Source organism: Dasypus novemcinctus, chromosome 4 (assembly GCF_030445035.2).
Source record: "Dasypus novemcinctus isolate mDasNov1 chromosome 4, mDasNov1.1.hap2, whole genome shotgun sequence".
In the NCBI taxonomy this organism is placed as follows: Eukaryota; Metazoa; Chordata; class Mammalia; order Cingulata; family Dasypodidae; genus Dasypus; species Dasypus novemcinctus.
Genome location: NC_080676.1, coordinates 48,244,357 through 48,268,438, shown reverse-complemented (window position 1 = coordinate 48,268,438; position 24,082 = coordinate 48,244,357). Strand labels below are relative to the sequence as shown.

At 35.7% G+C, this 24,082-nt stretch overlaps 1 protein-coding gene and 1 pseudogene across 1 annotated transcript in view; both read right to left on the bottom strand.

Moving 5' to 3' along the window:
• Window positions 1–24,082, bottom strand: part of LOC139438838 (uncharacterized) — a 396,979-nt gene that overhangs the window by 304,283 nt on the left and 68,614 nt on the right. The gene's annotated exons all lie outside the window — the stretch shown is intronic.
• Window positions 6,715–10,593, bottom strand: LOC101436099 (nucleophosmin pseudogene; annotated as a pseudogene).

Sequence of the window (24,082 nt, the reverse complement as noted above, 5' to 3'; positions counted from 1 at the left end):
AAACAAGAAATCAATTACTGTTATACATCACGATAATGAACAGGAGAAAAATCACAATATCTTGGTTGATGCAGAAAAGGCATTCAACAAAATCCAACAACCTTTCTTGATAACATTATTCTAATATTAGAAATTTAAAGGAAACTTTCTCAGCATGGTAAAAAGCATATATGAGAAACTCATAGTTAACAATGAACTCAATGGTGAAAGACTGAAAGCTTTCCCATTGAGATTGGGAACAAGACAAGCATGCCCACTGTCACCACTTTTGTTCAAAATAGTGCTAGAGGTTCTAGCTAGAATAATCAGGCAAGGAAAATAAATTAAATTTCTTTATTTAATTTCCAAATTGGAAAAGAAGTAGAACTTTGGCTATTCACAGATGATATGATCCTATACTTAGAAAGTCCTGAAAAGTCTACAACAAAGTTACTAGAGGTAATGAATAAGTTCAACAGTGGCAGAATAAAATATTAATAAGCAAAAATCAGTAATATTTCTAAACTCTAGTAATGAGCAATATGAGAGGGAAATCAAGAAAAAAATTCCATTTTTAATAATACCTAAAATAATCAAATATTTAGGAATAAACTTAGCCAAGTACATGAAGGACCTGTATTCAGAGAACTACAATGTGTCGCTAAAGGAAATCAAAGAAGCTCTATAAACAAATGGAAGACATTATATGTCCATGGATTTGAAGACTAAACATTTTTAATATGTCAGTTATACCCAGACTGATATACGGATTCAATAAAATCACAGTAAAAATTCCAACGACCTTTTTTAAAGAATTGGAAAAGCCAATAATCAAATTTATTTGGAAAGGTAAGAGGCCTCAAAAGCCAGAAACATCTTAAAAAGGAAAAGCAAAGGTGGAGGGCTCTCATTTCCAGACTTTACGTCATATTACCTAGCTACAGTGTTAAAAATAGCATGGTACTGGCATAAAGGTAGACTTATTGAATAATGGAACCAAACTGATTATTCAAAAACAGACCTTCACATCTTTGGCCAAGTGATTTTTGACAGGGCTATCAAGTCCACCCAGCTAGGCCAGTACAGTCTATTCAACAAATGGTGCTGAGAGAACTGGATATATCCATAGCTAAAAGAAAGAAAGAGGTTCCCTATCACATACCTTATATAAAAATTAACTCAAAGTGGATCAAAGGCCTAAATAGAAAAGCTAGAACCATAAAACCCCTAGAAGATAATGTAGGGAAACATCCTCAAGATCTGGTGGTAGGTGGTGGTTTCTTAGAACTTAAACCCTAAGCACAAGCAATGACAAAAAATGGATAAATGGTACCTCCTCAAACTTAAACACTTTTGTACTTCAAAAGACTTTGTAAAGAAGGTAAATAGGCAGCCTTCTTAATGAAGAAAATATTTGGAAACCACATATCCAATAAGGGTTTGATCTGTATGCTCTATAAAGAGATCATACAACTCACCAGTAAAAGGACAAGCTATTCAATTTTTAAAATGGGCAAAAGACTTAATAGACTTTTCTCCAATGAGGAAATGCAAATGGCAAAAAAAGCACTTGAAAAAATGTTCAGTATCACTAGCTATTAGTGAAATGCAAATTAAAACTACATGAGATATCATCTCACATTTCAAAGAATTGCCATTAGTTAAAAATAGAAAAATACTAGTTCTGGATCTGATGTGGATAAATAGGAACACTCCTTCGGTGTTGGTGGAAATGTACAATGGTGCAGACTCTGTGGATGACAGTTTGACAGGTCCTTAGGAAGCTAAATATAGAACTGCTATATGACCTGGCAACCCTCTACTAGGAATACATCCAGAAGAACTGAAAAGAGGGACACAAACAGACTATTTCATGCTGATCTTCATAGTAGCATTATTCACAATTGCCAAAAGATGGAAACAAACCAAGTGTTCATTAATCAGTGAATGGATTTTAAAAATGTGGTATAGACATATGATGGAATACTACGCTGCTCTAAGAAATGAAATTGGCCACATATGACAACATCGATGAAACTTAAGGATATTATGCTCAGTGATACAAGCCATGCACAAAAGGACAAATATTGTATGGTCTCACTAATATGAACTAAATAACAAGAAAAAACACATTGTGTTGAGACCTAGAGTATAGGTTACTAGGAGATAGGATGAGGGCTGAAAGAGGGTACTGATGCTTAACGCATATAGAATTTTTAATTAGCTTGACTGTAAAAGTGAAAAAGTGGATAAAGTTGATGGTAACACATTATAGTTAGTATAACTAACATGGCTTGTTCATAAATGGGATTGTGGCTGAAAGGAGTCTTTTAGGTATTTAAATGTCAATTGAAGGAATGCTAGAGAAAAATCTAGGAATTGAATAACAGTGCTTCCAGTGGTAGTTGAAGATTGTGGTTAATAGTACAAATATCAGAATGTTCTTCTATGATCTGGAACAAATGTACATTACTATTACAAGATGGTAAGAATATGGTGATGCGTGGGGAAAATACAATTAATGTAATTTATGGCAATATTGTAATATCCTTGCACCAATGTCAAACAAGGTATTATGTCAATGCTAAGGGTCAGTAATAGGAGCTTGGGATTTTTTCTTTTGGACTATGGAAAACCTTCAAAAATTTACTGAAGAGATGACAGTCCACATCTGTGATGAAAGTGAGAGCCACTGAGTGTACACTTTGGATGGATTTTCAAGGTATGGGATTATATAACACAATGAACCATGTGATTGATGATGGACTGTGGTTAAGAGTACACATATAAGAGTGTTCTCCATGAACTCTCACAAATGCACAATACTAAAACATGGTGTCAATAATAGGGACGTTTATGGAAAATGTATACCAAATGTAAGGTATTAACCATAGCTAGTAGTGATATTTTGATGATGTTCTTTCATAATCTGTAATAAATGTTCCACAACAATGGAAGGTGTTGGTGGAGGGGTGATGTATAGGAATTTTACACATTATGCATGACATTTTGTAAGATCAGTTCTTTAATAAATATAAATATAATAAAATTATATTTTTACCAAGTTATGTTGTTAGTTCCTTTGAATAATCTAAAGGAAACACTCATTTAGTCATATATATTTATAATCTCAATATGATTCAAGACATATTTAAAATAAATAAAATACTCTCGTATCAACTAGAAGTAAGCCAGAGAGATAATGGACAGGAAAGGAAATTTGCTGGTAGGATGAGAAGTTCACAACATATATAAATTGAAATCTTGCACATATGTAATGAGTGGGGTTCAAATTTTTCTTCAACTTTTCTAAGTGACAATATGTGAAAAGGGTAGACCAGTCCATAGCAAAGTTCACTCTTCATAAGATAAAGGCCTATGAAAAGAACTACTGCTGATATGAAGACCAGAAGAAATTCCTTCAGAAGATTTTCATAAAATATTCTAAACAATTAAAAATATTTGCTAATATTTGGTCAAAAATAGTCCTAGTAACACTAATTAGTTGCTAATGCCACAGTCTTAATGGATTATCTTAATTTTTAAATCTTTTAAGATTTACTTTGCAATTTTTGGTGTTTCTTTTATTCATAATTTAATAACTGACTGAATATCAGAAATTATTCTCTTTAGTTGTTCCCATTTTCACAGATGAGGAAATGAAAGGCTGAGCTTCATGACTGGTTAAGTGTAATTGTCCTGAAGATAGTCTCACAGCAAATGAAATTATAGAGCCCACATTATAATAAATCAAAAGAAGACTGAAACTTTGATCTCTGGGAGTTTATTACACTTTTGAATTAAAACTATTCACGTAAGAAAGATATTTGTGACCATGTTCAGTTGTATTTATTTTTATTTTTTTCTGTTTAGTTATATATTTTGTGGGTTAAGAAGGAAAATAGAGATGCTTAAGGGAAGGTTACTCTTTTCTCCTCCAGGGCACAGAATAGAAGACTACAGTGCATGCTAAAAGATCAGTATTTTCCCTTACATCTCTTTTCCAGGGCAGCCTAAAAGCAGCCATCTGTTAATTGAGATGCATTGTCTGATTTGCAAACTACCCATGGTCTGTATTTCATGTTAATTATGCTGAAAGAGCATTGCTCTAACTTAATATTTATTAATATAGCTATTTACAATATGTAATAATTATGATTCATTTCAAATTTACACCCTTGCAAGTCTTTAAATTCTTTGTAACTATTCCAAATTTCTCTATGAAGACTACCAGAAGAACTTCTACTTCTTGAATGGTGTCATACTCATTTAATAAATATATTCTGATGGACTATCAAATTCTGATATAGCATTTTTGACACACATTATTTTGGTCATTAAATTCTCCCAAATCTTTTTTTTTAATCATTTTTCACTACCCAATCATTTCATTCTGAACACTTATTGCTGGTAGGAATATATGTTGAGCCGCACTATTTCAAATGGAGGCCTAACAGGAAATCTTTTTTTTTTCCAGTTTCTAAGCAACATTTTATACTTTTCTAAGTGTTGTGTTCTAAGGCACACATAAATGTCTCGATAAAAATAAAAATAATCTTGGTGTCTTTCACATTAGTGTCAAAGAAAACTTTGACAGTGCAAGTGGGGTGGGGTGGTCAGCTCAGAAGCGAGTCAAATAGAGACTCTTTGACCACTCTTCGTTAGATTTCTGAAAGTTGAAGACAAAAGTTGTAGGACAACGAGGACATGTAGGGCATGAGGTAGTGTCCCCACCCACCAGGCAGCCTGCTTCAGAACTATCATATTATAGAAAATGTCTGCTCTATTTCTTCATTTACATAAGGGTCTTTGCAGGTATTATAAGGAATCCTTGTTAGGTGATTTTCCTAAGAAAATCAAACCATAACCTGACTACTGTTTCCTAGTATATTACCCAAGTCAATGATAAAAACAAACCAAAACTCTAAGAAATTTACTCAAATCAGCATTTATTTTAAGGGACATATGTTTATTTTTGGAGATTGGGTTTGAATTACCTTATAAATATAAAATTTAATTGGCCAAACTGTTCCTTTGAAGCGTATCTTCAAAACTACTTCTTTGAAATATTAACTTAATAATTTGACTATTTCAAAGTAACTAGCTGAGATTTATGCTTATTTCACTTAATGCTAAAAGTATTGTTTTCAAGAAGAATGTAGTTTAGAACAGTACAATTTAATAATTTTAATAATTTTCTAAGAATATAAAGCTTTCCAAATTTGAGTTCAGTATTTTCCTTTTATTATTGAACCCCTATTGCAATGTATCTTCTAGTGAAATATATAAATCATATTTACTTGAAATTAATTCTAAAATGAGTCATTTTGCACTATTTGGTCTTTCAACTTTCAATAATATTTTCTTTTTAGAACTAAATCAATAATTCTTAGAATATAAATTATGAAATTTGGCTTTCTTTCTGACAGGTAGCAAATCTTGAATGGTTTTTCTATAGTTTTGCATCATATGTTATCTTAATGTATAGCAAATCTGAGCTAACTTTCCTTTTACATTTTACCAGCTTTAATAGAGAAGCAAACCAAACTACTCTACCTGTTGCTGGGAATGGTGCTTGGCTGGTGGGACAGGGGTAGAGCAGATTATAATCTTGGGAGCATTTTATTTGTGTCTTCAGGGAAAGAAAGGATCCTTCCCCCTTCCATCTCCATTCTCTTACCCTCCCCCACCAAGAGGCTGCTAAAAAGAATTATCTTAGTGTTGACTAGAATGGTTTATACTCAATTTGTTGTTAATTAGTATTTAAAGCAGTAAAACATTTTATTGGCACTCTAAAACTTCATTATGTTTTTAAAAACTTTGTCATTTATTGTTTCACCTTTGTTATTTGTATTAAATAATTTTATTTGATCTTAATCATGTTTCTTAAAACTTCAGTTTGTACTGTATATAAAACGGATTAATAAAGAAGATATATATTCATTATTAGCATTTTTACCAATCTTTTTTTAAGAGTTTAGAGTCCCCCTTTGCTGCAAAGTAATGGGTAATTTCATTTCTGAAATAGTTGAAAGTCTCCAACTATTATTATAGAGACATCTATTTCTCCTTTCAGATTTGCCATTATTTGCCTCATGTAATTTGGGGCACCCTGATCAGGTACATATATATTTATGATTGTTATTATAAATAACAGTTATTATAAATAACTGGTAAATTGCTCCTTTTATTGATATATGTATAATGTTCTTACTAGTCCCTAATTACAGGTTTGCTCTTTTTTTTTTTTTACTTTATTAAAACACTGAGTTTATTTCACATGTATATTTTGGCTCCCCACCATTTCCATTTGTCTGACCACCACTACTAACTACTATGTCCTATTAGAACATTCCATACATACTTAAAACCAAGCAAAGGGTGGAGTTCCATTTTTAAAAACTAAAGAGACATTTTGGACAACACATTCATGGCAAAGAAACCTGGACAACATTCATCAGACATGGTAGGGAAAGTTCTCACTCTGTAATTACAAAAAGGACAGTCAGATATCAAATGTTACAGAAATGAAATAAGACATTTTAACAAACTGTTAAAGAAATGAAATAAGAAATTTTAACAAATGGTTTAAACTATTTTATTAAAGAGACTTCCTCCACTGCCAGAGATCTTGAATAGATTCTAGTCAGTCATCTGGAAGCAGTTCTTTACATATTGATGAATTTGGCTTCCACTTTGGGAAGAGAACCACCTTTTTCTATATTCACCTGCATTTCTGCTTTAATGTCTTCTACAGAACTAGGTTCTTTTGGTGTTTTAGGAGATTTTTCCTGTTTTTTGAAGGATTCTTGACCTTTTGATTTTGGAGTTGATGGTTGTATTAATAAGCCAAAGGGGTGCTGATGCAAAGTACCAGAAGTCTGTTGGCTTTTATAAAGGGTATTTATTTGGGGTAGGAACTTACAGATACCAGGCCATAAAGCATAAGTTACTTTCCTCAGCAAAGTCTATTTCCATATGTTAGAGCAAGATGGCTGCCAACATCTGCCAGGATTCAGGCTTCCTGGGTTCCTCTCTTTCCAGGTTTTGCTTCTCTCTAGGCTCAGGGTTCCTCTCTTCCCAGGTCTTGCTTCTTTCTGGGCTCATAGTTATTCTGTTCCTGGGGCTTGCTTCTTTTTCATATGTGTGCTTGCTTCCAGGGCTCCAGCTCAAGGCTCCAGCATCAAATTCTAACATCAAAACTTCAACATCAAAATCTCCAAATCTGTCCTTTACCATGCCTTTTACCTGTGAGTCTCCACACACCCTAATGACGTGGTCCAATCAAAGCCCTAATCATAATTTAATCATGCCTAGATACAGACCAGTTTACAAACATAATCCAATATCTATTTTTGGAATTCATAACTATATCAAACTACACAATGGTTTTGAGTCTTTTCCATTCTGGTTTGACTTTTGTGCATTTTTGACTGGAGTTTCTCTGACGGATTTCTTCATTGGAGCTTTTTCTTCCATTTCCTCATCATCAAAATCATCATCTTCATCTTCAGCAGCATCAGCAGCAAATTTTACTTTTTTCTGTGTAAACTTGTTACCACTTTCAGGGGCAGATCACTTCTCAGATATGCTTAAGAGTTTCACATCCTCCTCCTCTTCATCTTCTGACTCTGCATCTTCCTCTAAAGCTACTAAGTGCTATCCACTAATAGGCACAGGCCCAGAACCACACTTCAACCACAAGACAACAGGTGGCATTATTTCAAAGCCTCCCAGGACAACAGTTGGCTGTATGGATATTTTCAAAGTTGCCAGTGTCACTTTAATTGGACTGCCTTTATAATTCATTGCTTCTGCTTCAACAATGTGCAATTCACCCTTTGCACCAGCCCCTAAATTGACCATTCTTAAAGATAACTGGTGCTCATTTTCATTATTATCCACCTTGAAGTGATAATATTTGTCAGTCTTTAGTTCACAACCAAAAAGATAGTTCTGGGCCTCAGGGTGCTTATGCCCATGTCCATCAAATCTCCAGTGGGGTGGTGGCATGCACTGAGGTGGGAGAGAAGGCAGACAGGGGTAGGCAACCACTGTTCAAAAGAATAACCACACAGGACAGAATCATACCAGGGACAAGGTTTGTTTTTACAGTCTGTTTCATCTGATGTAAGTGTAGCTACTCCACCTCCTTTTTTTTTTTCAGTTGTGTGCATGGAATATCTTTTTCCTGCCTCTCACTTTCAGTTTATTTTTATCCTTGAATTTGAGGCAGGGGTTCTTAACCTTTTTTGTTCCATGGATCCCTTTGCCAGTCAGGTGAAAACCATGGATCTCTTACTAAGTCCACACTATACCATGTATTATTTAATAAATATATCATACTCACACCAACACATCCCCACAAGAATAATGTTTTCTTTAATTTCAATTCAAGCTCATGAATGCCTTGTTAAGAAGGCCTGGTCCAAGGTGAATCTCTCATAGATAGCACATAGATTACTCATATTTTCTTATCCATTCTGCCAGTCTGTGTCTTTTGACTGAGGAGTTTAATCATAATACTAAATGTTTTTATTGAAAAGATAGTTCTTACTTCACCATTTTGATCATTGGGTTTTGGCTGTCATATTTTATTTTCACCACTCTTTTGATACTTTTAGTTACTTTTACTCATGTAACCTTCATTTCTAGATTATCTTCTAAGCGTCTCCCTCCTGTCTTTTCTTTTCAGGCTGCAGCACTCCCTTTAGCATTTCTGGAAAAGCCAATCTCTTGGTTACAAATTATCTCAGTTTCTGTTTATCTGTGAATATTCTAAATTTGCCTCATTTTTGAAAGACAGTCTTGCTAGATATAAGATTCTTTGCTGGTAGTTTTCTCTTACAGTATCTTAAATATATCATACCACTTCCTTTTTGTCTCCATGGTTTCTGATGAGAAATCAGCACTTAATCTTATTGGACATACTTTGTATATGATAAACTGCTTTTCTGTTGCTGCTCTCAGAATTCTTTCTATCTTTGGCATTTGAAATTCTGATTAGTATGTGCCTCACAATAGAACTATTTGGATTTATTCAGATTCTTGGACACACACATCTTTATCCTTCCAAAGGGATGGAATATTTTCTATTATTATTTCCTCAAATATTCCTTCTGACCCTTTTCCCTTCTTTCTCTTTCTGGGACACTCATAACACATATGTCTGCACATCTCTTGCCACCATTTAGTTCCCATCATTTACTTTCCTTTCTTTTCTTTATTTGTTCTTTGTGTGTGTTTAAGCTCACTGATCCTTTTTTTCTGCCTCTTCAAATCTGCTGTTATGTGCCTCCAGTGTGTTTTTTATTTCATTAATTTCACCTTTCATTCCCATAAGACCTGCTATTTTTTCTGTGTATGCTGTCAAATTCTTCTCTCACCCAATGTCTTCTTAATATCCTTGACCTCTTTAGTCATCTCATTGAATTTATTAAGGAGATTTGTTTAAATATATGTGATTAGTTATCCCTATTCCTTTATGCCATATGGAAGCCTCATTTGTTGCTTTGACTGGGCCATATCTTCCTGTTTCTTGGTATAGCTTGTAATTTTTTGTTGGTGTCCCGTCATCTGATTTTCTTGATGTATTTATTCTGGTCTTGGTTTCTCTCTTTAGTCTAGGGCTTTCTATTTGATTGCCTCTGTTTTGCAGCCCCTTTTTCTTACTTGGTTTAATTTATTTTGGAACTTTATAGTGGCTTGTGTTTAGCCAATCTGAATTTTTTCAGTTCTTTTCATGCTACTTGACCTTTCTCCCTTGCTGCTAGCAGAGTAGCATGTAGTTGGTACTATAAGCTGTGGAAGCTGAAGCTGCTTCAGTTGCCCCAGGAACTGAGGAATCTTCTCCACTTTTCTTTCCTATCAGGGGTAGGCACAGAGCTACAGCCATGTGCAGTAATCCAAGCTGTGCAGGCCAAGACAGTCTGTAGTTGCCCAGAAACACTGATAAAGCTCTATACTTTTTCCTCCCATGCCTGCATGGGGATGGAGCTGCAGATGTGACCAATAATCTGGTCAGTACAGTTGCCTGGAGAAGTTGAAAAAGCACTGTCCCTCCTCCTACCCTTTCAGGGACAGGGATATCAAAAAAGCTGTGCCCAATAATTTAGTCCATGCAGGGTGAAAGTGCCCGCAATTTCCCAGCAAGGCTGGGGAAACAAAGTCCCCCTCCTATCCTATCAGAAGTAGAGATGTAGCCACTGGTGTGCCCAACAATCTAGTACATGCATTCCCAAAATGAACTGCAGTTGCCTAGAGAAGCTGAGGGAGCATCTTCCCTCCTCCTACCCTGTCATGGGCAGGTATGGAGCCACAGGTATATGAAACAGTATAGTCTACATAGGCTGAAAATGCCTGCAGTTACCTGGAGAGGTTGGTGAAGATCCCCCCACCTTCCTCCCTGCTGGAGGGAGGTCTGGAGCTTAGACTAGGGCAGCAATCCTATCTGTGCAAAAAGCAGCTGGTCCTTTCTGTCACTGTGATTTTTAATGAGCCTGGCTTCCCCTCATGCCAGAGGAGGAGTTAAAATGGCGACTACTGGCATCTTTCTGACTTGGACAGGTTCATGTTTTAGCTGTACTTAGGATTGGATTTTAGCCAGCCAAATTTACTAATCAGTAGCTGAAATCAGTGCCCAACCATCTCTTCCTCTCCCAATTTTGGGAAACAGAACTTCCAACTCCAGCCAGGGACTAGTTCCCAAGATATCTTGACCTGCCAGCAGAGGATGGGCACAGGCCTCCACAGCAAGGAGTGCTCTACTCAGGAATCTTCACTGTTCATGGACAATCTCCTCCTTGTCTTCTTGAAAGGATGTTGTAGGATGCTCTTCTGAACTCCTGGGCCCCCAAACAGGTGATTTAGATAGCTCTGGCTGATTACTAAATGCTCTGTAAGATGAGCTGGCTTTTGCAGCTTCCTACTCTGCTGCCATCTTGCCCCTCCCTTTCTATTTTTTTAAATCCTCAATTAATATTGATGGTGGCTGCCCTGTTTACAATCGTTCCTTCACTAAGTATCTTATTGTAAGTTCTTTAAAGTTTCTCATGTAACTGAAGAAACACCTCCCATTTTCTGACTAAAAAGTAGTGTAAACAATGCAAAGAGAAGTACAGTAAGTTAGAAAAGAACTTGTCTAGCAACAGAGACATAGCTCCATCTTCATGAAATGGGGGAAATCAGCCCCACTTTACCTATTTTCTCTATGTCTAAAATAAAGAGGTTTAAAAAAACCTTTAAAATTCTTTACCGCTCAAAAACTGCTATTCTACACTTCTACTGACAATATACCAAGAACGTAACCACAGTAAAAGAGCCCATAAGTTAAGTAACAAATACCTCTTCTCAGGAAACACAACTAAATAACAAGTTAAAAAAAAAACACTTACACATGCTATACCAAGATTTTATGCCAAGAACTTACAAAAAGTAAAAATTCACTTACCAGGCACTGCTGGGGAGTGAATCGTTCTATCTAACTATACTTTCTATGTAACTGAAATAATATCTTTACGTACCAAATAATTTTTTAGCCACATTACTGTTTGCACTAATAATTCACTGAAGTTTTAAAGTTCTGCTCTTGAAGCATAAATGGAATAACCTCAACGTCAGAGATTCTAAAGGTAGAAACATAGTTCTCCATCTGCCAGGGAATTATCTTAGCATAGCTACTTAATAACTTCTTGAGTAGACCACATAAGAATGTATGTCAAAATGTGTTAGATAAAAAAACTCACCACAAGGAACAAAATAAATTCAAAATATCACGAACTGGAGGCTTTCACTTCTGACCATAACAGAAACAGAAACCTGTTTTACACAAACCTCTCACCCCCATTAACAAAATAAGATATATATGAAACAACAGTTTTCAAGACACTGGATATCAGGCCACAAAGGGCAATAATTCCTAAAAGACTGGAAACAAACAAGGTAAGATCCACAATTCCCCAAATAACTACTTTGAGGATTTTCCAAGTTGTAGCAAAGGAAAGGGTAACTCACACAGACTGGCAGAATCCCTGAACTGAGGATATAATAGAGTGAATCCTAATGTAAATTATGGGCTATAGGTACTAGTTTAATTACAATAACAGTGTTTCTTCAATTGCAACAAAATCACCACACTAATACAAAGTGTTCATAATAGAGGAAACTGTGTGAGATATATTTTCTGCATGATTTTTTGTAAACATACAAATTCTCTAATTAAAAAAAAATGGCAAAAGATTTCACTAAAGAAGATACATGGACAGGAAATAAGCAAATGAAAAGATGCTCTACATTACTGACATTAGGGAAATGTAGATTAAATCACAATGAGATAATACTACACCACTAATATCAGAATAGCTGAAATTAAAAAGACTGATCATAACAAGCATTAGTAAGATTATCAAGGGACTGCAACTTTTACACAAGCTGACTCAAATGTAAATGGTACAGACATTTTGGAAACTAGTTTGGCAGTTTCTTAAAAAGTTAAAAATACAACTACATAAGCCATTTCACTCCTACATATTTCCCTAAGAGAAATGAAAGAATATTTCCGTACAAATCTTGTACATGAACGCTCAGAGAAAATTTATTTGTAACAGCTCCAAATGAAAAATCCCAAATGTTTAACAACAAAGATAGGATTAAAAATTATGTCATATCTATATAATGGAATATGACTCAAAAATAAAGACAATAAACTACTGATATACACAACATGGATGTATCTCAATATTACACTTAAAGAAGCCAGAAAAGAGTATATAATACAAGATTCCATTTATATTGAATTATAGAACATGCAAACTAATATATAGTGACAGATCAATGTTTACCTGGGAACTGACTGAAAGCAGGGGCAGGAGGAACGAATTACAAAGAGGCATAAGGAGACTTTTGGATATGTTCACTATCTTGATAGTGGTGATGGCTTCATGGGTGTATACCTATGAAAAATTGTACACTTTAAATATGTCCAGTTTATTGTATGTCAATTATACCTGAATAGAGCTGTTAAAAATGAAAAAGAAAAGAAATAAGGGCACTAAAACATTAGGATTTGCTGATTTTTCTCTTGAACCATTTATAATGTTTAGTTTGAAAATGTTTTGTTTAAATTCCAAAGACACTATTTATCAGACTCATCTTTAAATTTTTTTCTTTTTTTTTTTTTTTTTTGAGGTACTGGGATTGAACCCAGGACCTCATACATAGGAAGCAGGTACTCAACCACTGAGCTACATCTGCTTCCTATAATTTAAAATTTTTGATATTAAAGATTCTATTGCAGGAGTGGATATGGCTCAAGCAGTTGAGCACTTGCCCTCTATATGGGAGGTCCTGGGTTCAGTTCCTGGTACCTTCTAAAGAAAACCAACAGACAATGAGCCAACAACAAGCAAAAACAAATGAGCAGGGAGCAGATGTGGCTCAAGCAGGTGAGTGCCTGCCTCCCACATGGGAGGTACTGGGTTCAGTTCCTAGTGCCTCCTAAAGAAAAAACAGACAGACAATGAGCAAAACCAACGAGTAAACAGACAAGGGAGCCAATAAATAAATAAATAAATTAAAGAGAGTCTAGTACTGAAAATGTTAGAGTAAAATACATTGTCACATATTTTAGTCTAAAACCCATAACTTTGAATATCATCACAAAGCTCTGCTTTGAATATCATCATAAGCAATCAACAGGAGTAGAACTATCACTTATGCATTCAAAAAATATTTACTGAGTAGTATAGTCTATGCCAAGTTTAAAAAATAAAAAGATAGATAAAACCAAATCCTCACCATCTAGGAGGTCATCAAGAAGGCCCTCACCATCTAGTAGGGAGCACAGTTATAAAGATAAATTTCAAAAAATGTGGTGAGTATAAGGATAATGAAATGTAGAGGTATATTTAAGTCACAATGTGATCTAGAAGGAAGCATATCAAAGGAGTTAGGAGCAAGTAAAGGAAAAAAATTTCTACGGTAAGTATAAAGTAACTAGTAGCATTAAAATAACATAACTCAGGTTGCAAAGAAAATCTCATCTTTTAGGACCCACTGACATAAATCCCAGGACTGGACAAATTTTAATACAATATAAATGTGAATATATGGTAATGATATCCATCTATTATGTAATCAAAGAAAAGAGATGATTCTCTAAAGTATTGCCTGTTTGCATATTATCTATACTATTTAAATAGTATAATATTATGGCAGTCAATTCTAAATGTATAGGCGTTTTGTAAATAACTAACTTAATCAGATAATCACTTTTTCTTTTCATGAGCAAGTAATGAAGCAGGTAAATAATGGGAGAAACAAGAAATGTATCTCGATGCTAGCTATGTTATTATTTTGAAAGCTTAGGAGCAACTCATTAAAGCATTAATAAACAGATTCAGGCTAGATCTTACTGTCATTAGCCTCACACATAGCTTCTTAGAGTGTTATAGCCCTTGAGGAGCTCTGCAGGACTTAAGAGGTTGTAAAGGTAAAAAGGAAGAGGCATGGAAATGTTCCAACACAGTTTGGGTTCAGTATTATTTAATTAGTCTATTATTTCAGCAACCATCAGGTCAAGGATAGTAATAAACTGAGTTGGAAACTGTAGAATTTAGCGCTGCCTTAACTGATAATAATTAAAGACTAACAACTCCTACCTTGAGTATCAAACAAATTATTGCTTCAGTGGATAGAGGGCCAAGTAATCCTCCGCAATTTATCCAAGTCAAAAAATAAGTAAATAAGATATAACATAAGCTGACATCAATGAACACACTCTTCAGCATTTGGAGAGAATTCACATCTCTTTCCTATAACCTAGGCAAAGGAAAAATGAACCCCTACAGTTAGATCATGAAAATAGCCAAGAAATGAGCCAAATACATTATCAACATCTAATATCAACACAGAGAATGCCAAAGCACTAATGGAAGTAGCATTTTCTCCTTGGCATATTCAGTCCTTTGAGATGTGTCCAATGTTTTCAGAATACATCAAATGAGAAAATTTCAGGGTAGTAGAGACAATACATTTATAGAACAAGCTGGGAAATACTGAGAGGTGCCTAATGATGCCATGGAACAAATCAACACAGCTAGGCTGCTAACTGTTCATTAGCCACCCTAGAGGAGCCAGAGTTGCCCCACCAAGAGCAGCTACCAAAAGAAAAGAAAGCATCATAGAGTTTAAGAGCATAAACATCTTACAAGTAGAGAATTTTAGAACTAGAAATTCCTGAGGTTATATACTTCAGTGTCCACTGCTGTACTTCTGTGATTCTGTGAACTTCCTGAAATTATATATAAAGTTTTGTGCATATATGCATGTGATGGTTAAAATCATTGTTCTACTCATTTAATAAGTGAGGAAACTCTTGTAATAAGTGAGGAAACTCTTCCACTGAAATTGTATCACAGATCACTGGTACTAAATCAGAGGTAGGATCTCTTGATGCCAGTCATTTGTCTCATGATCACACCAAGCAGTTATTACATATTAAAAACCTTAATTGCTGCAGAAAACAACAGACAACTGAGATCCCTATTCCCTGATTCAGTATCCCCAGTGTGACTGCTCAATAAGCTCTCCATGAGTTCATTCACAGTGTCAAAGTGTCAAATATAACCTGTTGGATATATGTGTTCTGGAAGCCCTTGTAATTGAAACAATATATGACACAAGTAGCTCATGCCCTAACAGTGCCTCAAAAACCAAAAGTAAACTACCATAAGAAATTAGAAGATACAGAAAGGTTTGAGAAGAGAAAATATTCAAGGACAAGACTGTGTAGTTAGTTATGGTGCCTTGTATAGGGTTCATGCTCATCAGATGTTTATTGAACTAAATTGACTTGGTATATATACCACCCAACAAATGGTCACCCTGGCCATTACAAAGGAGGAATCACTCTTGCCCCAGAGCTGACTACCTTACAATACCCTAAGGCTGTTTTGTTTTGTGTTTTGTTTGTTTTTAAAGATTTATTTGTTTCTCTCCACTCCCCACACCACCAACCCCCCCCTCAACCCTTCTGCTCTCTTGTGTCCGTCCATTCACTGTGTGTTCTGTGTCTGCTTGCATTCTCGGCAACACCGGGAATCTGTGTCTCTTTTTGTTGCATCATCTTGCTGCATCAGCTCTCCATGTGTGCAGTGCCACTCCTGAATGGGCTGCGCTTTTTTCATGCAGGGCAGCTCTCCTTGCAGGGCGCACTCCTTACACACAGGGCAGGGAACACCCCTGCATGGCATGGCACCCCTTGCACACAGCAGCACTGTGTGTGGGCCAGCTTACCACACAGGCCAGGAGGCCCTGGGTTCGAACCCTGGACCTACTATATGGTAGGTGGACGCTCTATTAGTTGAGCCACATCTGCTTCCCTAAGGCTGCTTTTTAAATACTAATTCTCATTAAGTAACTCCCTATACAATGGTCAATTTTTCAGTTATTCCAAAATGTCTCTGAATTTACAAATAGATGTCAGGTATTTTATACCTTTGATAAATTAACAAAAGGCAATCTCTCAATATTGTTATTATCAAAAAATGGTATTTCTCCATTACCATATTTTGGATAGCAAGACTATCTTATCAAATTAATAACATCATTAGATTCACTTTCAAAGAGTTTAACAGTGGTCTTTGGAGTCTAATAATATACCTCTGGCTAGAGCAAGGTGCCACTTGACCAAACATGAATTTGTACAAAATAAATTGTCCTTGAGAATGTTCCATAACTCCTTCAAATTCATCATGCCAAAATCTAAGTAAACTGTTTCGCCTGCAAAATCTGTGCTTCTCTATATTGCCTATCGTGATCAAGTTTTATAATTTATCTAGACCCTCAAATTAAGATATTTAAACTATACTCTCCTTCACTAAAAATATCCAATGAATAAGGTTATCTGATTAAACATATTTTTGGGGATAAGTCTTGGTGTCCTTTCATTTCTCATCACCAGAAACCGCTAAACATCTACCACAAAATCCATAAACCTCCTGCCTTAAAGATTTTGTCAAGGTTTCCCATATATAACCTGATTTTGTTTTTGTTTTTGTTTTTGCTTTTTATTCCCCTGAGCTTTAGCATTTACTGTATCCACTTCCTGAAACACTCTTCCTGACCCTTCTCCATGTGACATGGAAGCTATCTTTCTTTCAAAAACTGCAAAAATCTTCCTTCCTGCCTTATATGAAGTTAACATTTGCTTTACAGTCTTGCATACTTTGTCCATTTCTCTATCATAACACTTTCCAAACAATATTTTAATTATTTATTTGTTTATCTCCACCATTATAATCTGACTTCTTAAGTGCAAAGGCTATACCAAATTCACTTTTAGCCCACAGCACCTCACAAAAAAAGCTTAAGACTGAGACATAATAAGCACAAATGTTGGTTAGAGAGGTCAGTGAATGAATGAATGAGAAATATGGAAAACTGGGCTCCCTCTTTAGTTGCATATGCAATTGGTTCCCTCATCAGGCAATTCTTTTTCTTTTTCTTTTCTAGACCATTCTGAATGTTTCTATATATACTAGATTCAGTTAAATGAAATCTACCCTCAATAATAAAAAAAAGATGTGTTATGACTACATCTTTCTGTCTATTCAGTACATTTCTAAATAATAAGCAAGATTTTTCAGGATATTTTCTAATACTTTTAAAATACTTGTATTAAGAAAAAGTCCCTAAACTCTCTAACAGTGGTTTTTAAAGTCAATCTTTTCATCAAAGTCAGCACTAGAACTGAAGGAAGAACTGGAGTGATCTTGAATTTGCCCTGGGCACAACATTTAATCTGCTCTTTAATTCTTCACATGGAAAGAGAAGTGATTGGATTGAATCCCTCTCCAATTCTACTCAAGCCCAAAGACTGATTCTACCTTGTCTGAATTTGCCACAGCAAACTGTGGAAGTCACCTAAAATAACACAAGAGTATTTATTTAAATGAAGAGATTAATGTAAATTCAGTTGAGTTTGGAAATGTTTGCACAGCTGAAAACCATGAACCTTCCAGACTTCTTACACAAATTTCACTCATTCTCTGAAGACAGACTGCTTTTAGAATTATAAATGCACATGAATGTTGCTTAGAGCAAACAAAATTACCTATGGTAGGTGTCCCTCATGACAGTGCCTTACGCTACTCCAAAATTATTTTCATCAATGTTGAATGTTCCAGAGGCCTTCATTTTCTCAGAAAATTCTTTCTAAAAACCAATCACAACAGGTTACAGGATTTAAGTTATATATCAACATATACAAATTCTCCCTTGGATTTAAAAACATTCAAAGCATGTGATTTTTCACTTACTAATGGTGTCCAGGTAGCCTGAAGTACTAAATAAAAGAAGTTATACTTGTCTGTATGTATTTTTAAATATATCAGTTTTCTTTAATGACAGAACAAAAAGAGGAAAAATAAGCAGGCATTTGAAAAAGAGTTCATTCATCTTGACAAAACTGGTTTTATGATTTATATACAGAATATAATGATCAAAGTTTTGAGAAAATGTGTTGAAAGTGAATGATTCATATAAGCATCTCCTTTGAGAAATAACTGTGGACTATTATAATACAAAACTGTATGCTATACTAGGAAAACCTGAAACAACATAAATGCTGAAAAAAAAATAATGTGAATAATTCAGAAGATTGTTAAAAAATAATTCCCTAGAAGGGACATCTATGTTAAATTACTAGCAAAGACTAATTTTTGAGGATGTCAGCTATATGCTAAACTGACACTAACTTATTTAAACATACAGTTGAAGAACAAGTGAACTGATATCAAAAGGCAAATGTCTCAACATTCAACAAATGGCACGAATAATGAGGATATATTTTTCAGAGACCTGTTACTATGAAAATTTATTAAGACAAGAAAATATGTGTAACTTTTTATTACTGCATTAACAAACAGCTTGAATCTGAGAGGGAGTTTTGACTACCTGAAGCATTCAAGATGTACACACTTGTCCCAGAATACCACTGTTCTGGATCGTTCAGAAGGTACTGTAGGACATGGGGCAGATGGCTATATAATTTTGGCCTGCAGTTAAAAGATTCTGTAATTGCTATAATGGTAAAAAATGATACAGGGTTGAAAAAAGAACACCAGCAGTATTAATGTACGTTATGGTGATCAGAGGTTCATAATGTACTTTCTGAAAGTATACGGATCACCCAAAATTGATAGAGTAATTCTTCCATTTAAGTAGTACCACATTCTGCAAGTATTTTCTTACAGAATAGAATCTCTGTATTCTTACATTTTTGATTCATTTCTTATGGCTATGTGCTACCAGAAAATGGTTTTCTCATTCTTGCTGACAATAGCTTTCAATAATACAAGTATGCTATATAACTAAAACATAATCTAAAGTATATATTTCTCCTTTTCCTTCCATAATCCAAACCACATTGCAAGTCTTAACTAAGGCTGGAGGTGGTACTAAACACTGTATAAACATAAATCTAAAGTAGGAAGAGATAAACTGGTTAGCTTACCTATTTTTTGGGTCAGTTTATCTTGCCAGTTATGAAATAGAAACACAGACTTTCAGATTATCAATAAGATATCCCAAAAAGGCTCTCAAAGAAGTGATCACTGATTTTAAAGGTTCTCCACTCACCCAAAGGTTAGGAGCTAACATCCCCTTACTTGTTTAGTTCATTCCATTAATTTTAATTCAGCTAAAACATTTCTCCAATAGGCCCTCCACCGATTTTAAAAGTTGTAGGTTTCTCCTTTCCTCTAGACTCAAAACCAGGGGTTCTGAACCTTTTTGTAAAACTTCTTTATTGAGATATAACTCACATAAGATAAAATTCAACCTTTTAAAGTAATCGATTCAGTGTTTTTAGAATATTCAGGGTTTTGCAGATGTCACGACAATCAACTTTAGAACATTTTAATCCTTCCAAAAAGAAACCCCTTAACCATTAGCGGCCATTTCCATTGCTCCCTCACCTAGGCCTTAGGCAAATCTTTATATATGTGCCAATTCTAGACAGTTCATATAAATGGAATTATGTAATATGTGGGTTTTTTTGTGACTGGTTTCTTTTATTCAGCAGTGTTATCAAGGTTCACTCATGTGGAAGCATACAACAATATTTCATTCCTTTTTTTATTGTCAAATAATATTCCATTGCATGGATATGCACATTTGGATTATCCTCACTTTTAGGTTATTATAAACAATGCTGCTACAAACATTCATGTACAGTTTTTGCATGTTCATGTGTTTTCATTTCTATTGAATGCATACCTAGGAGTGGAATTTCTGATTCATGAGATATATCCATATTTACTATTTTAAGGAATTGCCAAACTGTTTTCCAAATCAGCTGTATCAGTTTTACATTCCCTTTATAAATGTGTAAGGATATCAATTTCTATACATCCTCAAGATGTTATTATCTGACTTTTTAATTTAAGCAATCCTAATGTGTTCAAAGTAGCATCTCATTGTAGTTTTGATTTACATTTCCTTGATGACAAATGATGCTCGAACATCTTTTCATGTGCTTATTGGCCATTTGTATATCTTTGGAGGGATGTCTATTCAAATCCTTTGTCCATTTTTAAATAGGTTGTCTTTTCATTACTGATTTCTAAGATTTTTTTGTCATATACTGCATAAAACTTCCTTGTTAGAAATAAGGTTTACAAAAATTTCCACTCATTCTTTTTTACTCTTTTCATGGTATTATAAAAGTTTTTAATTTTGATGTAGTACAAATTGTATTTCTTTTGTTTCTTGTACTTTTTATGTCATATCTAAGAAACCATAGAAGAGCTCATGGTCATTAAGATTTATTTCTGTTTTCTTCCAAGAGTTTTATAGTTTTTGTTCTTAAATTTAGGTATATAATCCATTTTTGTATATAGTATGAGTTAGGGATTCAGCTTCATCATGTGATAACCAGTTGTTTCAGTACCATTTATTGAAAAGACTATTGTTTCCCTATGTATTGCTGTAAACTATGCTGGTTTGGAACCACGTACCCCAGACAAACATCTTCTTAAATTTAATCCATTCCTGTCCATGTGAACTCTTGTAAAAAGTACAATTTGATGAAGTGACCCATTAAGGTATGGCCCAGCTGAATCAGGATGGGTCTTAATCTTATTACAGGCAGTGGACTTGGCCCAGTGGATAAGGTGTCTGTCTACCCCATGGGAGGTTCGCAGTTCAAACCCCAGGCCTCCTTGACCCGTGTGGAGCTGGCCCATGTGCAGAGCTGATGCGTGCAAGGAGTGCCCTGCCATGCAGGGATGTCCCCGCACTGGGGAGCCCCACACGCAAGGAGTGCGCCCCATAAGGAGAGCCGCCCATTGTGAAAGAAAGTGCTGCCTGACCAGGAATGGTGCCGCCCACACGGAGAGTTGACACAACAAGTGACACAACAAAAAGAAACACAGATTCCTGTGCCGCTGACAACAACAGAAGCGGACAAAAAGACGCAGCAAATAGACACAGAGAACAGACAACTGGGAGGGGGGAAAAGGGAGAGAAATAAATAAATAAATAAAACTTCTTTAAAAATCCTATTACAGAAGGCCTGAGGGGGAAGATCACATATAGAGAGAGAGCATCAGAGGTAGAAAGAAGCTGAATGTCAACAAAATACAGAAAAGAAGGGAGAAGCCAGGAGAGGCCACTATGTGCAAGTCCATGTGACAGAAAAGTCAAGGACCAAGTATCACTAGCAATAAGTCCCAGAATACCACAGTCCATTAGAAAAAGCACAACCTTGATGATTCCTTGATTTTGGGCTTCTCCTAGCCTCAAAACTGTGAGCCAATAAAAATCCATTGTTTAAACCAATCCATTGCATGGTATTTAATTTAGCAACCAGAAAACTAAAATGGTTTTTCATACCAAGAGACTGGGGTGCTGCTATCACAAATACCAAAATGTGGAAACAGCTCTGGAAGTAATAGGTACAAGTTGGAAGAATTATGAAGTGCTTAATTTTTTTAAAAAAAGCCTAGATTGCTTTGAAGACACTTGGTAGAAATATGAAGGCAATATTGGAAACTGGAGGAAAGCCGTTCCTTGTTTAAAGTACCAGAGAACTTGGCCAGAGGTTCACTACAGCACCAAACATTTAAAGAAAATTTAACACCAATCCCTCTTAAACACTTGCAAAAACAGAAGAGAAGGGATTACTTCCTAATTCATTCTATAAGGCCAGCATTTAACCTAACACCAAAGCCAGATAAAGACAGGACAAAGAAGAAAACTACAGACCAATATCCCTTATGAATAAGATTAAAAACTCCTTAACAAAATACTTGCAATCCAAATCTAAGAGTACAGTACAGGGCTATACACCATGATCAATTGGGGATTTTTTCCAAGGGTGCAAGGGTGGTTCAACATTAAAAACCAATCGATGTAATCCACACATTAATAAAATGAAGGAAAAACAACAAAAAAAGTCGAACATCTCAATTGATGCAGAAAAGGCATTTGACAAAATCCAACATCCTTTCCTGATAAAAACACTCAGAAAACTAGGCATTGATGGGAACTTTCTCAACATGATAAAGGGCATCTATGAAAAACCCACAGTAAATAACATACTGAACAGTGAAAAACTAAAAAGCTTTCCTCCTAAAATTAGGAACGAGACAAGGATGTCCTCTGTCAATAGTGTTATTCAATGTTGTACTAGAAGTTCTAGCCAGAGAAATCAGGCAAGAGAAATAAAAGGCATCCAGAATGGATACAATTTCTTCCATTGCTAGAGTCACAATAGTTCTATAGTAGAATACCAGTAAGTCCCCTCTAATCCATATTTTATTCCTCCATCCTGTGGACCCTGGGATGGTGATGTCCACTCCACCACTAAATCGAGAGAAGGCTTAGATCCCACATAACTGATGGATGCAATTCTCCTGCTTGCAGTTGTAGATATCTTGGTTTCCTGGTGTGGGGGTTGACCATCTTCATCTCCCTGTTAGCTCACCTAGATAAGTCCAATGAACCAGAGAGAAGGTGTTGCAACTCTGCTGAGGCTCGGGGTCCAGATGGCACATGGATAATCCAGAGATTCAAGTCTCCTGAGTTTACACCCACCCCTGCACCAATCACAGGTTCAATAAAAGTGACAGAAGGCATACGCGGAAAGGTCACATCTGAGTCCAACTCCATCACACTCAGGAGCACAAATTCCAAAGTGGGGCCCATTGGCAAGGCAATGAACTCCAGAGCCATCTGCCACAACTGCAGAACTTGTATGTCTCTGTAGCCCTGAGGAGCACCAGTGCCTGGGTTGTATCTATTTGGCTGTCTCTGGGATCCTGCTGAGATGTGCATAAGCATGACCCCTCTGATGACCTCCCGACTCATGTTGAAGTCTCTTAGCCATAAAATCTCATTTGTCTTTACCATTTCCCTTTTATTCAAGGTCTTTTTCTAGTTGCATCACCAACTGGTGATTGGTAGTAATCCCTTGGTGCCAGGAGGCTCAGCATGGGGGAGTCATGCCCCATGCTGGGGGGAAGGTAATGCATTTACATGCTGAGTTTAGCTTAGAGAATGGCCACATTTGAGCAACATGGAGGCTCTCCGGAGGTAAGTCTTGGGCACCCTGCAAATTTCGTATCATTGATGTGGAGACAGTGGCCACGAGATTTGCTGAGGGCAGGGAGAGGAAAGAATAGGTGTGATGTGGGGGCATTTTGGGGACTTGGAGTTGTCCTGAATGTTGGGGCAGATGCGGAACATTATATATCCTTCCATAACCCACTGAATGGACTGGGGGAGAGAATAAATTACAGTGTAAACTATAATCCATGTGGTGTAGCAGTCCTCCAAAATGTATTCACCAAATGCAATGAATGTGCCACAATGATGAAAGAGGTTGTTGATGTGGGAGTAGTGGGGTGGGGCGGGATGGGGGGTATAAGGGAACCTCCTATATTTTTTAATGTAACATTTTTTGTGATCTATGTATCTTTTAAAAAGACAAATAAAAATTTAAAATTAAAAAAATCTTAGAGAAAGCAAGATGAGAAAAGAGAGGACTTAATATTTCTGTAAAATGCATTTTTTGGAACATTGGCATTATTTAGCATGATAT